At 37.2% G+C, this 12,471-nt stretch overlaps 2 long non-coding RNA genes across 2 annotated transcripts; both read left to right on the top strand.

The window, feature by feature from the left end:
* The first annotated feature begins 4,024 nt into the window (after positions 1–4,024).
* On the top strand, positions 4,025–5,650 carry LOC129437327 (uncharacterized). The gene is made up of 3 exons (XR_012359633.1): positions 4,025–4,269; positions 4,673–4,721; positions 5,570–5,650. It is a non-coding gene; the product is annotated as an uncharacterized lncRNA (long non-coding RNA).
* A 2,068-nt stretch (positions 5,651–7,718) lies between these two features.
* On the top strand, positions 7,719–9,073 carry LOC141351319 (uncharacterized). Its single transcript, XR_012359531.1, has 3 exons — positions 7,719–8,371; positions 8,453–8,553; positions 8,660–9,073. It is a non-coding gene; the product is annotated as an uncharacterized lncRNA (long non-coding RNA).
* Positions 9,074–12,471: the final 3,398 nt, after the last annotated feature.

Here is a 12,471-nt window from a genome sequence, read left to right as displayed (position 1 = left end):
CCGTCTTCCTCTTCAGCGCCCCTAGCGAGTGACTGGAGGCGGGGTACGTCTGACACGACACAGCAATCTCACTGCAATATACACAGCACCACTTCAAAGTGAAATTTCTACATCCAAGACTCACCCACCACGCTCAGTGCACACAATAGACGCCCGTCTTCCTTCGCCTCGCTCTGGGCAAGAATGTGGAGATGGTAACACGGCCTAGCAGTTGGTTTCCGTCGCTTTGGCTGTCTCACACAAAGATCCTGTGGCTCACCCACCACGCTGACTCAGGGGCAGGGCCACTCACTCTCGCTGGAAAGTACTTAAAAGATGTCCAGGTCAAATACATGCAAGGTATATTCAATGAATGAGTTCGTTTACTCACAGCTGCGGTGCTTCTGTTATCTCACGCTTCCTTAGGTTGACTTTTCCTACGATAATTCCAGCTACACCGATGGGTACTCACGATAGCACGTTCCTTCTTCCTTCACTTCGTTTATACAAGGTCAGTCTCCACTTACTTTCCAACCCGTAAGGTCTTCAATATCTGCATCCGCTGAAATCCCACGATGCACAAAGAGAGAGAGAGAGAGTCCAATAATCCGACTGGCGTACCCGTGAGTTTAACTCAGCGCTACAGCACACACCAACACTGGTCATAACAACAACACAAACTGTGATTTAAGCTGCTCTTAAGTATTCGCCCGGGTGTTGCCTTCGTCCAATCACCCGGCGTTCTTGTTAATTACCCGCAGCTGTCCGTAGTTCGGCTGATTACAGCCCTCGCGGCGCTACCGGATGTCCGGTGTTTTCTCTTCCCGGTCCGGGCGGAAACATCCACAAACTTTCCCAACTTTTGGTTCCGCCCAAAAGATCGTCACTCCTGTGACACTAATATTTCCTTAATACTGAAGGAGGGTAGGGATGAGACTGAGCCTTCGTCTTATCGGCCCATTGCTTTACTTAACTCTGACATTAAAATTTTTACAAAACTGTTAGCCAATAGACTAAATAAATATATTTCATCTATTATACATATGGATCAAACTGGTTTTGTCCCCAATAGATTTTCATTTTTTAATGTTAGGAGATTAATGAACATAATGTACCATAAATATAATAAGGACGCTAAAGTGGCTGCCCTGTGTTTAGACGCAGAGAAAGCTTTTGACCAGCTGGAATGGCCCTTTATGTTGCGGGTTATGGAAAAATTTGGGTTTGGTAGTCGTTTTGTGTCATGGATTACAACATTATATGCTCGTCCAACTTCTGCTGTACTTACAAATCAAGAAAAGTCTAAGTCATTTTTTTTACATCGTGGGACACGTCAAGGATGTCCTCTTAGCCCTTTGCTCTTTGCAGTTGCAATCGAACCCCTTGCAATCAGTATTAGAAATCATCCATCTATTGAACCTGTAAGACTGGGAAATGTAGACCATTACATTTCCTTGTACGCGGATGATATTGTTCTGTTTTTGTCAAACCCTGAGCGGTCAGTTCCTTTACTGTTAGATCTTATAAAATCTTTTGGTACAGTCTCTGGATATACAACTAATTGGCAGAAGAGTGAATTCATGTCTTTAAATGCTGAACTTGATGTTCAATTCCTAAATAACCTCCCCTTCAAAATCACAGATAGGCTTAAATATCTTGGAGTTGTCTTGCCCAAAAACCCTAAATTAATCTTTAAGTTGAACTTCCTAAAGAAATTGGAGGATCTAAAAGCAGACATTGCCAAATGGAGGACTCTCCCTCTCTCAATGATAGGTCGTATAAATGCTATCAAAATGGTTTCTCTACCCAGATTCTTATATCTATTTCAAAATTTACCTATCTTTTTAACTAACACTTTCTTCAAATCATTAGACTCTATAATCCTTCCTTTTATCTGGGGCTTTAAAGCCCACAGAATATCCAAAATACATTTACAAAAGCCAAAAGAGAATGGTGGGCTAGGGCTACCTTGCTTCTTGCATTATTACTGGGCAGCAAATGCAAGGGCCCTTGTTTATTGGCAAGAGGATTATAAAGCAGAAATATCAATTGATACCCCCCCATGGGTTGCTATCGAAAAGCATAGCATTAAAAACAGCTCACTCCCAGCACTTCTCTTTTGTGCTTCTGGACTGCCTACAGTACATCTGTTAAGGTGGATAGTTTCATTATTACAAACTGTTTGAAAATATGGAAACAAATAAAGAAGAGATGCCGATTACTTGACACTGCTATTTTCGCCCCAATACATCGCAACCATGCGTTTCCCCCTTCTCTCTCAGATGCATCATTCAACTTGTGGAGGCTGAGCGGCATAGTTTCTCTGAAAGATTTATATATTAACACACATTTTGCTTCTTTCTCTCAATTAAAGGAGAAGTTCTCTCTTCCCACAACACACTTTTTCAGATACCTACAGATCAGAAGTTATGTACATCATGCATTGCCTAGTTTTGAGTCTTTGCCGGAGGAAAGAAGGATTTATAGGCTACTGTTGGGCTCACCTGATTCCACACATTTGATTTCAGATTTTGTAATTGTGTTCTCTGAAGAAGTGAATTTTACCACGCACCTTTAAAAAAATGCTTGGCAGGAGGAATTGGGTATCCAGATAGAAGATGAAGTGTGGGCGGAGTGCCTTAGCAGAATTCGCTCCTGTTCTATTAATTCTAGACATCAGTTAATTCAATTTAAGGTGATGCATAGATTACACTATTCAAAATCTAAATTGCACAGGATTTTTCCAACCATCTCCCCTACATGTGATCGGTGTAAGTCCGCAGAGGGCACTCTTACACATCTTTTTTGGACATGCCCTAAACTTGATAATTTTTGGTGTGATATATTTAAGTGGTTTTCTGACATGTATGGTTTTGTGTTTACACCTGATCCAGAAATTGCATTATTTGGATATTCTGTTTCTTTGTCATATCATAATGTGTATGTAAAAAGCACTGTTATTTACGGAATGATTATTGAAAAAAGTATAATTCTGAGACTTTGGAAATGGGATACTGCTCCTCAGTGCAAGACCTGGTTGACTTGTCTTACGGGAATATTACACATGGAGAAAGTCAGGTATGGAATTATGGATAACCTTGATAAATTTTACAATATATGGCAACCATTTCTGGACCAACTTAACAAATTAAACGCTGACCCTGACCAGCAATGTATGGTTTAATTTGCTGTCTGCTCTGCCATCAATTGAATGTTTCCTTTTGGTTAGTGCTTTACCATCTGAACTGCATATCTGTCCTGGTTCTTAGTTTCTTTTTTCTTTTTTTTTTCTCTTTGTATATTATTATTATCATTATTATGGCTGATGATATCAATAATTGTACATAATCATTTACATCATTGTCTCTTTGTTAATATTATCACTCACTATTTTTTATTCTTTTCTTTTTTCCTTTAAATTTTTCTGTAAAATGTAAAAATCTAATAAAAAAAACCCCACCGTGTGCGCGTCAACATTTTATATGGTGCTTACACATTGCTTAAAGCTGTGAATATGCCGGGTATAGGGCCACACGCAGTGTCTCTCCGGTAAGGCACTTCTGTACGTTGTGTATGCACGGCGTGATGGGATTACGTTCCCCCATAGCGTCAGCTAACTGACGCAATGCGAAGTGAACCGTATTGAAAGGGAACGCTTAGGTTACTCACGTAACCCCGGTTCCCTGAAATAACGGGAACGAAGCATTGCGTCACTTGCCGTGCTACAAACGTCTACGCAGCGAGTGTATTCGGCTGCGCGCTTCAGTCGAATAATAATGAGCTCCTGACGCTTAAACCGCGCTTATATAAGGACGTGTACTTCCCGCGCGCGGGTTCAAACGTCATTGGTCTGCACTTTGTACAGACGTTAACCAATAGGCTTCAGTCACGGAGTAAACAGGAGTTTCCCCCATAGCGTCAGCTAACTGACGCAATGCTTCGTTCCCGTTATTTCAGGGAACCGGGGTTACGTGAGTAACCTAAGCGTTTTGCTAATAATAATCAATACACCAAAAAAAAAAACATGGTTACTAAACTTTTACCACAAAAAAAAAAAACATTCATTTTCGTAAGGGGAATATGAGTGTTTGTTTTTTTTTGTAGTTTTTGAGTCAATTGCATACCGCTTTTAGCTGTACACATTAATTAACTTAAACAGTTTTCGTAAATGCATTTCAGAGAAAAGTGAATTCTGAGATTTGAATAATGCATCTGACGTGTGGGATGACGTCACGACGCACGTATTTTGATTTTTACCAGTCGTTCAAGACAGACGGATTCAGTCCCAAGGTACGTTAAAATATCTTAAAATTAATATATTTGATTATATCGTTTGACCATTCTGAAGTTTATCAGTAGACTATCATATTTCGAATGCGAAATGTTGTCAATAACGCGGTGTCTAACTCGCTATTAGTGATAAGCTGCTGTGTAGCTTAGCTTAGAGCTAATGTTAAAGGTTTGAAAGATAGCACTGTTAGCCTGTTAAATCGAATTAGTACACCCGATTGTTTTGTTAAATATATGTATTGGTGTGTATGTATATGTTAATGATTAAAGGTAGCGTCAGAAAATCTGTTTTTTTAATGTAGCGTGAAAGTTAACCATTTATTGACTGTTTAGAGGTTGTAAGGCTTTTACCTACAGTAACTTAACTGTATTTAGTATTAATGATGCTGCATTCTTTCCTCAGAAGCTAAAGTTTTTCAAAGACATTTGTAGGGAGGACTTTGCAGCTAATGGTAAGTCATTTTAAACTCTTAAGATATAATAATTCATTCATAGTAGTAAATCAAGCTTCAGTTTAGATAATGTTATATACACATTGAGGCGGTTTCCCGGACAGGGATTAGACTAGTCCTAGACTAAAATAAATGTAAGAGCTGTCCAAACTGAAAACAACTTGAACTGACATATCTTAAAATACACCAGTGTCCTTTGTTTTGCCTCAAAATGCACACAGGTAATGTTTTTATTAAGGCATGTTTTTGAAACTAGTTATATTTCTTAATTAAACTAAGGCCTAGTCCTGTTTTAAGATAATCCCTTTCCAGGAAACCACCCAATTGTCTGCTTGTTGCATTTTCTTTCTGAAAAGTTTTACATTTAAATTTAATACAATAAAATCTTTCTTTAGGAGCTGAAGTATTTTATGTATGGAGGATTTTGCAGTCCATATAGGCAAGTCATTATAATGAAAACTCTTAGGGGTGGTTTCCCGGACAGGGATTAGCTTTATCCAGGACTAGACCTTAGTTTAATTAGGATAGTTTTAACAAACATGCCTTACTAAAAACATTACTTATGTGCATTATGATGTAAAACAAAGGGCACTGATTTATTTTAAGATATGTCAGAGCAAGTTGTTTTCAGTTTGGACAGCTCTTACATTTATTTTAGTCTAGGACTAGTCTAATTCCTGTCTGGGAAACCGCCCCTTAATATATATGATGACATTTTAGTCAAGCTCTAGTTTAGGTAAAAATATATCTGCTATACAATCTCTGCCAGTAATACAGTAAGTCTTAAATAAATTTAATGTTTTAATATTAAACACTTTTTAATTGAGCTTATTGTCTATCTTTTTCAGATTTCCTAAGGCTGAACCAAAACCTGCCAGACTAAAGTTAATTTGGGAGAGAAAGACGTTGTAAACTTAATCATCTTGACCATAGACTGTAAAAAAAGATGGACGACGCGACGTCGCCTCCCACCATTGTATTGAATTGAAGCCAAAAATGTCCGCCCACGGTCGCCGCCATGTTACGTAAAAATGTCAGTTTGGAGCCGAGGCATGCGCAGAAGGAATCGTCCGTGAATCCAGAGGCGGAGCCGTGGTATCAAACTTCCGCCCAAACGCTCGCGCGGTCAATTCAACCACTCCAATCATAACGACACGCCCCGTTTCTATAGCATCAAATTACAAGCTAAAATGAAACTTATCACAAAAATGAACACTTGAACATATATCAGCGTGATAACAACTCCTTGAAAGGACCAACACCATCTTTGGAAAACTTTTATTGGAAGTGTAAATATTTTTTTTATTTAGAGCATAGTCCCATTCATTTGAATGGAGAGGGCGGGGTTATGACTTGTACTGCAGACAGCCACCAGGGGGCGATCACAGAGCCAGAGGCTTCACTTTTCAAGGCTTATGAGGCACACCCGATCTTGACATTCTTCAATGAGTAATTGTTCAATTTTTAGGCAAATACTGTACACTTTGAATGCTGTGAATAAAACTATATTTTAAATATATTTAAAATGAATTGTTTTTGACTGTTTTAATCAGCTTTTATTTATTTGGAAAAAATTATTTTGGTTATGTTACCAGCTAAAGTAATCTATTCCCAAAATAGCACTCTTTAAGTTAACTAATTATTAACGCACTTGAAGTATACTCATTACTAATCTAGCTGCAGGTATGTAAAAGTATACAAAATGTAATGTACTTGGCATATTCATTTTTCACCAGGGCAGTTTTTAGAATTTTGGATTGGCCAAAAATATATAGAATGTATGCAAACAGTCTATTTAAGGTATACTGATTGTATGTTTGCAAGACACTTTTAATACATTTGTAATGTACTCCTAACATAAATAAAACACACTAAATCCACTTATCAAGCATGAATTCAGCACAAAAACAGTCATGTACTTAAATTGTACTAAATACACTTAAAGTTGTTCCACTTTAGCACACAAAAGTACACTAAATACACTTAAAGTTGTACTTTGTTACAATTTATATACAACTAAAATATATTAAGTACAAAATTAATTGTTCCAAAATAGCACTCTTTAAATAAACTAATCAATAGCACACTTTAAGTATACTGGTCATTAGTGTGACTGCAAGTATACTTAAGTATATCAAAATTAAATATATTTAGCATACTATTTTTTCACCAGGGTTTGTTTACCTGATTTGCGTGACATCCCCTGAGCAACGAGTTACAATAGTCTATTCTAGAGGTCTTAAAACGTGGATAAGCTTCTCTGGATCTGGTGCTGACAGCATATGGGGTATTTTTGAGATATTTCTAAGATGGAAGAAAGCTGTGCGGCAGACATTGGAGATATGACTTTGCTGTCGAACATCACGCCTAAGTTCTTAACCGTGAAAGATGGCACCACCGTGCAGCCATCTATTGGCAGCTTGTAACCTGACATATTATGTTTGGAGCTATTTGGTTCAATAATAAGTATCTCTGTCTTATTGGAGTTTACCATAAAAAATTATGTGCCACCCAGTCCCTAATATTACTAATGCAGTCTGTTAGCTTAGCAAACTGGTGGGTTTCGCCAGGATGTGACAAGATGTAAAGCTGGGTATCATCCGCATAGCAGTGAAAACTTATGTTATGTTTCCTGATAATGTCTCCTAGACTAGAGGTAACATATATAATGAGAATAGGATAGGGTCTAAAACTGATCCCTGTGGTACGCCACATTTAACGGGGGAGTGATATGACTTTTCCTCATTTACATAAACAAAGTGATATCGATTGGTTAGATACTATCAAAACCAGGCTAACACCTGACCACTGATGCCAACTTAGTTTTCTAGTTAATTGAGTAGGATTCTATGATCTATTGTGTAATTGTTTTGTGTTGTAATACTGTATTTCATAAACAACTTACCATATTTACACACATGTATGTTGAATTATGCAGACTATCGGTTGTATTTATGTTTTTAACTGATTTTTAGATGTTGATTTAGACGTGTTTACAAACTTGCTAAGTTACCAGCTAAAGTGTTACCGGTAAAGTTTGTTCTCATGATCAAACTCAAGAAACTCTTAGTACAGATGATTTGTTTAACGTTATATGTATTTTACTGTTGTATTTACTTGAAGCTTTCTTAGATTTTAAAACGAAGTTAACACGTAATGTGTGTTGCTAATGTTGGGGCATGTAATATGTAATACATGAACGTTTTAATGAATAGTCTAACGATTTATAGTCGTTGTACCCTATTGTTATAATATGACTTTTTGACTGAATACATGTTTGTTTTAATTGTCTATATCCTAGATTCGCAGCTGAACACATCCTTTTACCCAGTAGGCAGCAGTAGACATAATGTACAATGCCAAACATGCAACATCATTACACACAGTACAAGGAGTCACACTGGCATATGAGGAGCAAAGGTATGTAACACTTATGATGTATTTAGCTAGTGATACCACTACCAGTCTTAAATGTATAACTGATGATGACAAAGTTTTTTTTCTCTGCATAATCATAGGAACCCAGGCAGTAGCATCGTTTCACAATGTTTCTATCACCATCATCAGTGGATGCCTTTGCCGTCCGTAGCCTGAGATTTCGGATTTGCAGCAAAAAATTAGATTTTCCCATTTATTGGAATGCTGTGCAGGTATTTAAGTATTTTAGTAACTGTTAAATAAAGTAGTATTTACTTTTACAATAAATGTATTGCTTGTTTATATTTTGACAGGTTGTACCTTGCAGCCATCCATTACAATGTCACCAAGCCGTAACAAAAGCAGAAGAGGGAAAGTACAAGGTTATGTTCCCAAAAAACACAAGCGACATACTGTAAGCAGTAATGTTTTTATTTCAAATATATTCGTGAATAAAAACTTAATGTATGAAGCAGGGAAATAATAAAACAAAAGATTTATTGACTGCAATATTTGTGCAGTTATGTGGATGATGTGATCAGGCTTGTGTTTGATGAAGTATTTGAAGATAAGCTGAAGGAAACCCCGATTCCAATGGACCTGGCATCCCAGTTTGAGAGACCTTCAAAGGAGGACGTGATTGCATGCCATCTCACGAACTTCAGTGCAGGGGTCGTCGGAAGCCAACATTCTGATCAGGAAGCTCCAAGCGTATCTGGAGAACAACACACAACAGGATGATAACCTTATAGTGTCGTCTTAAATAGCACCACCTGACAAAGCTTTGATATGCCATTTATCTGTATAGATAGCTGTAAGAAGTGAATTGAACATTTTTTGAAAGAAGAGCACAATATGGTTAACATTTAAATATATATTTGTAATAAATAAAAAACTTTTGACTGAGTACTATATTTTCTTTGTTACATTTTGTTCTTTTGGGTACTTTGTTACTATAATGCTACTTTAGTGTTATTAGTTTAAAAATATAATAAAACTTATAAACACTTACTCTAGTGTCCTGCTCCTCAAAGGCCCATAGTCGGTACAATAAATGTTCTGTGTGTAGGGATTTAGACAATTTGTGCAAAACCTGGATGATGAATCACACAGGTAAGAGGCCCTGGAACCTGTTGCATTCTCCTTAAAACCTGATAAGTAATAACATAGCACTTATAAGTAAGCAGTCTTACATAATAAAGTTTACCATAGTGAAATAATGTAGAACTAACATTAATTTCAATAAATACTTTCTATGTGCTACATTCAGTGTTTCCATATAGTTTGCACAGTAATATAGTATGTAAGCAGTATTTTATAATAAAGTTTATTATAGTAAAATAATGTTAACAAATAAAATAACAAATGAAATAGTTTTATAATAATTTCAACAAATACTTTCTATGCTCTACATTTGGTGTTCCCATATAGTTTGCAAAGTAATGTAGTACGTTATAATTACCTTTTGGATGTCTTTGCAACACATTTTCGTCTTCGTTTAGCATTCTGGCAGAGCTATGGACACCTAAAAAAGTTAAATCCAATCGCGTTCATTGACGGAGATCGTTTATATCGTAACGGCCGTCTGAACTCTCTGGATCGAGCTTGAAGTGGTAAGGCAGTACAGACACCATCGTTTATAGAGAAATATAACTGCTTGTTTACATTCATGCCCGTGAATCTCAGTCAGAACCGGAAAACCCACACGTAGTCAGGGGCGTAACCTTTCAAACACACTCTGAATCCAGTTGACCAATAACAGTTGAGTAGGTCATCTGACCAATCCGAGAACGCTAGACATTTTGGGAGGCGGAGACAGGAACTAAATCCGAGCGTTTCACAGACAGAGAAAAATCTGTGAGGTATGTAAGCAATTTATAAGACTCATAATGCATTAGTTCAAGTTTTAATAACATGTACTATGGGATATTGTATGTACTATGGGATATTACAATAACGAGCTAACATGCTAATTAATTAGCATAATAGGTGCTCGTTAATTTTCCTTTATAAAAACAGCAATCAATTATTTGTAACCAGCAGTTATAGATGTTATCTACAATAAAGAATATTACTCGGTGTGAAATAAGTTTCCTTTGAATAAACTCATCTCCAATTTTAGTTTTGTCTTTAGATTGTTACAGGGTAACAGCTGTCATGCATGAAGTGTTTGCCTATCATTTTTATGTTTAAAACTCTGCAAAGATGTTACTCTGTCCCTTTCCTGTAACAAAGCTTAGCATAAGGAATTTATTTACCATCCAGTTACTAATATTGCTAATACCGTCTGTTAGCTTAGAAAACTGGTGGGTTTTGCTAGGATGTGAGGAGATGTAAAGCTGGGTATCATCTGCATAGCAGTGAAAACTTATGTTGTTTCCTGATAATGTCTCCTAGTGGTAACATATGGCGCTTTTCCATTGCATAGTACCCCACGGTTTGGTTTAGTTTGGGTCGGGTCAGCTTACTTTTGGGAGCTTTTCCGTTAGGTGCAGTACGTAGTACCCGATACTTTTTTTGTACCATTTCGGTTGGGGTTCCAAGCGATTCGAGCTGATACCAAAGTGACGCGAAAACACTGTAGATCACTGATTGGTCTGAGAGAATCATCACTAACAGCGTCATTCTGTTAGCTTTACCTTTAGAGCTAGCTTGCGCTGTCTCGAGCAAACATGTTGTCATCTGTGCTCTGCTATAAGTTCCCAAACTCCCTTTTAGCGATGAAAAACAAAAAAGTGATAGTGGTTGGTTAGATACTACAATATAGTTTTCTAGTCTATTGAGTAAGACTAAACCTAGACTAAAATAAATGTAAGAGCTGTCCAATCTGAAAACAACTTGCACTGACATTATCTTAAAATACACCAGTGCCCTTTGTTTTGTCTTAAAATGCACACAAGTAATGTTTTTAGTAAGGCATGTTTGTTAATCTAGTTATATTTCATATTTAAACTAAGGCCTAGCCCTGGCTTAACCTAATCCCCATCTGTGAAACCACCCATATAAGTATAACATGTCCTGTAACTGAACATTCAGTCTTTTCTCATAGCTAAATGTGCACCAACTCCCTCAAATTTGAGCCTCTACACAATAAACTCACAGATTTTTATGGACATATTCAATCATTTAAATGGGTTGGTTAAGCTCTGTATCCAACTGTGGTTAAGCTAAAGCCCATGGCAACCTGTACCTTTGACAGCCTGAGGGAGACAGAACAGTCTTTTTGTGCTGTGTGAACTCACGGTGTGACTGCTCTTTATTCTTTCTCTCTGCTTAAAACGGATGGGAAGAAAAACCAAACGGTGCGACTAATAAGCAGGAATTGAGATCAGGTGCAGAGGGAATGTAGCCTGCTATGGCTCAGAGGATTAGTCAAAAGCCGCGCTAACAGTGTGTGTGAAAACATGCCTTCAATTTGCACCTAGCCGGAGTGCCTCTAACCAGTTCATTCTGCATTAGTCTAAAAAATGTCTCTGCCAATACTGTGGACGTGCTGAAAGTTTAGGTTGCCCTTTCTAAACTCTGCCTATAGGGATGACATAATATTCTGTATGTAAAACTTAAATTAATTTAAGTGCAGATTATTGCAATGTACTGTATCACACATCCCTTAAAGGGTTACTACACTTTCACAAAAAAATACAGATAATTTACCCAAATGTCGTTTGTTTTTCTTTGTTCAGTCGAAAATAAATTAAGTTTTTTGTGGAAAACATTCCAGGATTTTTCTCCATATTGTAGACTTTAGTGGACCTCAACAGACCCAACAGTTTCAATGCAGCTTCAAAGGGCTCTAAACAATCCCAACTGAGGCATAAGGGTATTATCTAGTGAAACGATTATAATTTTCGACAACATTAAAAAAAAATATGTACTTTAAAACTACAACTTTTGTCTTGCACTAGCCATTTGACGCGCTAGCCTGACCTTATGTATTACTTAATCAGGTCCAAAAGTCACGCTTTACATATGTGAAACGCACACTTGGAGACCATTTGAAACAATAAACTGACACAAAGACATTAATAAGTATCATTCTACATACGACCACATCTGAATGGTCCTCTTTCTCGCACTAGTAGAAACTGGAGCAGTAGTTTTGCATACTTCATGCGTGACCTTTCTATGTGATTACATAATACGTAAGCTCACGCTGCCGTGTCACACAGCTAAGGCAAGAAGAGAAGTTATGATCCAAAAGTCCATTTTTTTTTTTTTTTTGGTGAAAATGACGAACTTTTTGCTAGACCCTTAAGACTCAGTTGGGATCGTTTAGAGCATTGAAAATGTAAACCGTTGAGGTCCACTAAAGTCCACTATATGAAGAAAAATC

This window comes from Misgurnus anguillicaudatus, chromosome 20 (assembly GCF_027580225.2).
Source record: "Misgurnus anguillicaudatus chromosome 20, ASM2758022v2, whole genome shotgun sequence".
Classification (NCBI taxonomy): Eukaryota; Metazoa; Chordata; class Actinopteri; order Cypriniformes; family Cobitidae; genus Misgurnus; species Misgurnus anguillicaudatus.
The sequence above is the reverse complement of the archived record's forward strand: the minus strand, read 5'-3'. Positions and strand labels throughout refer to the sequence as shown.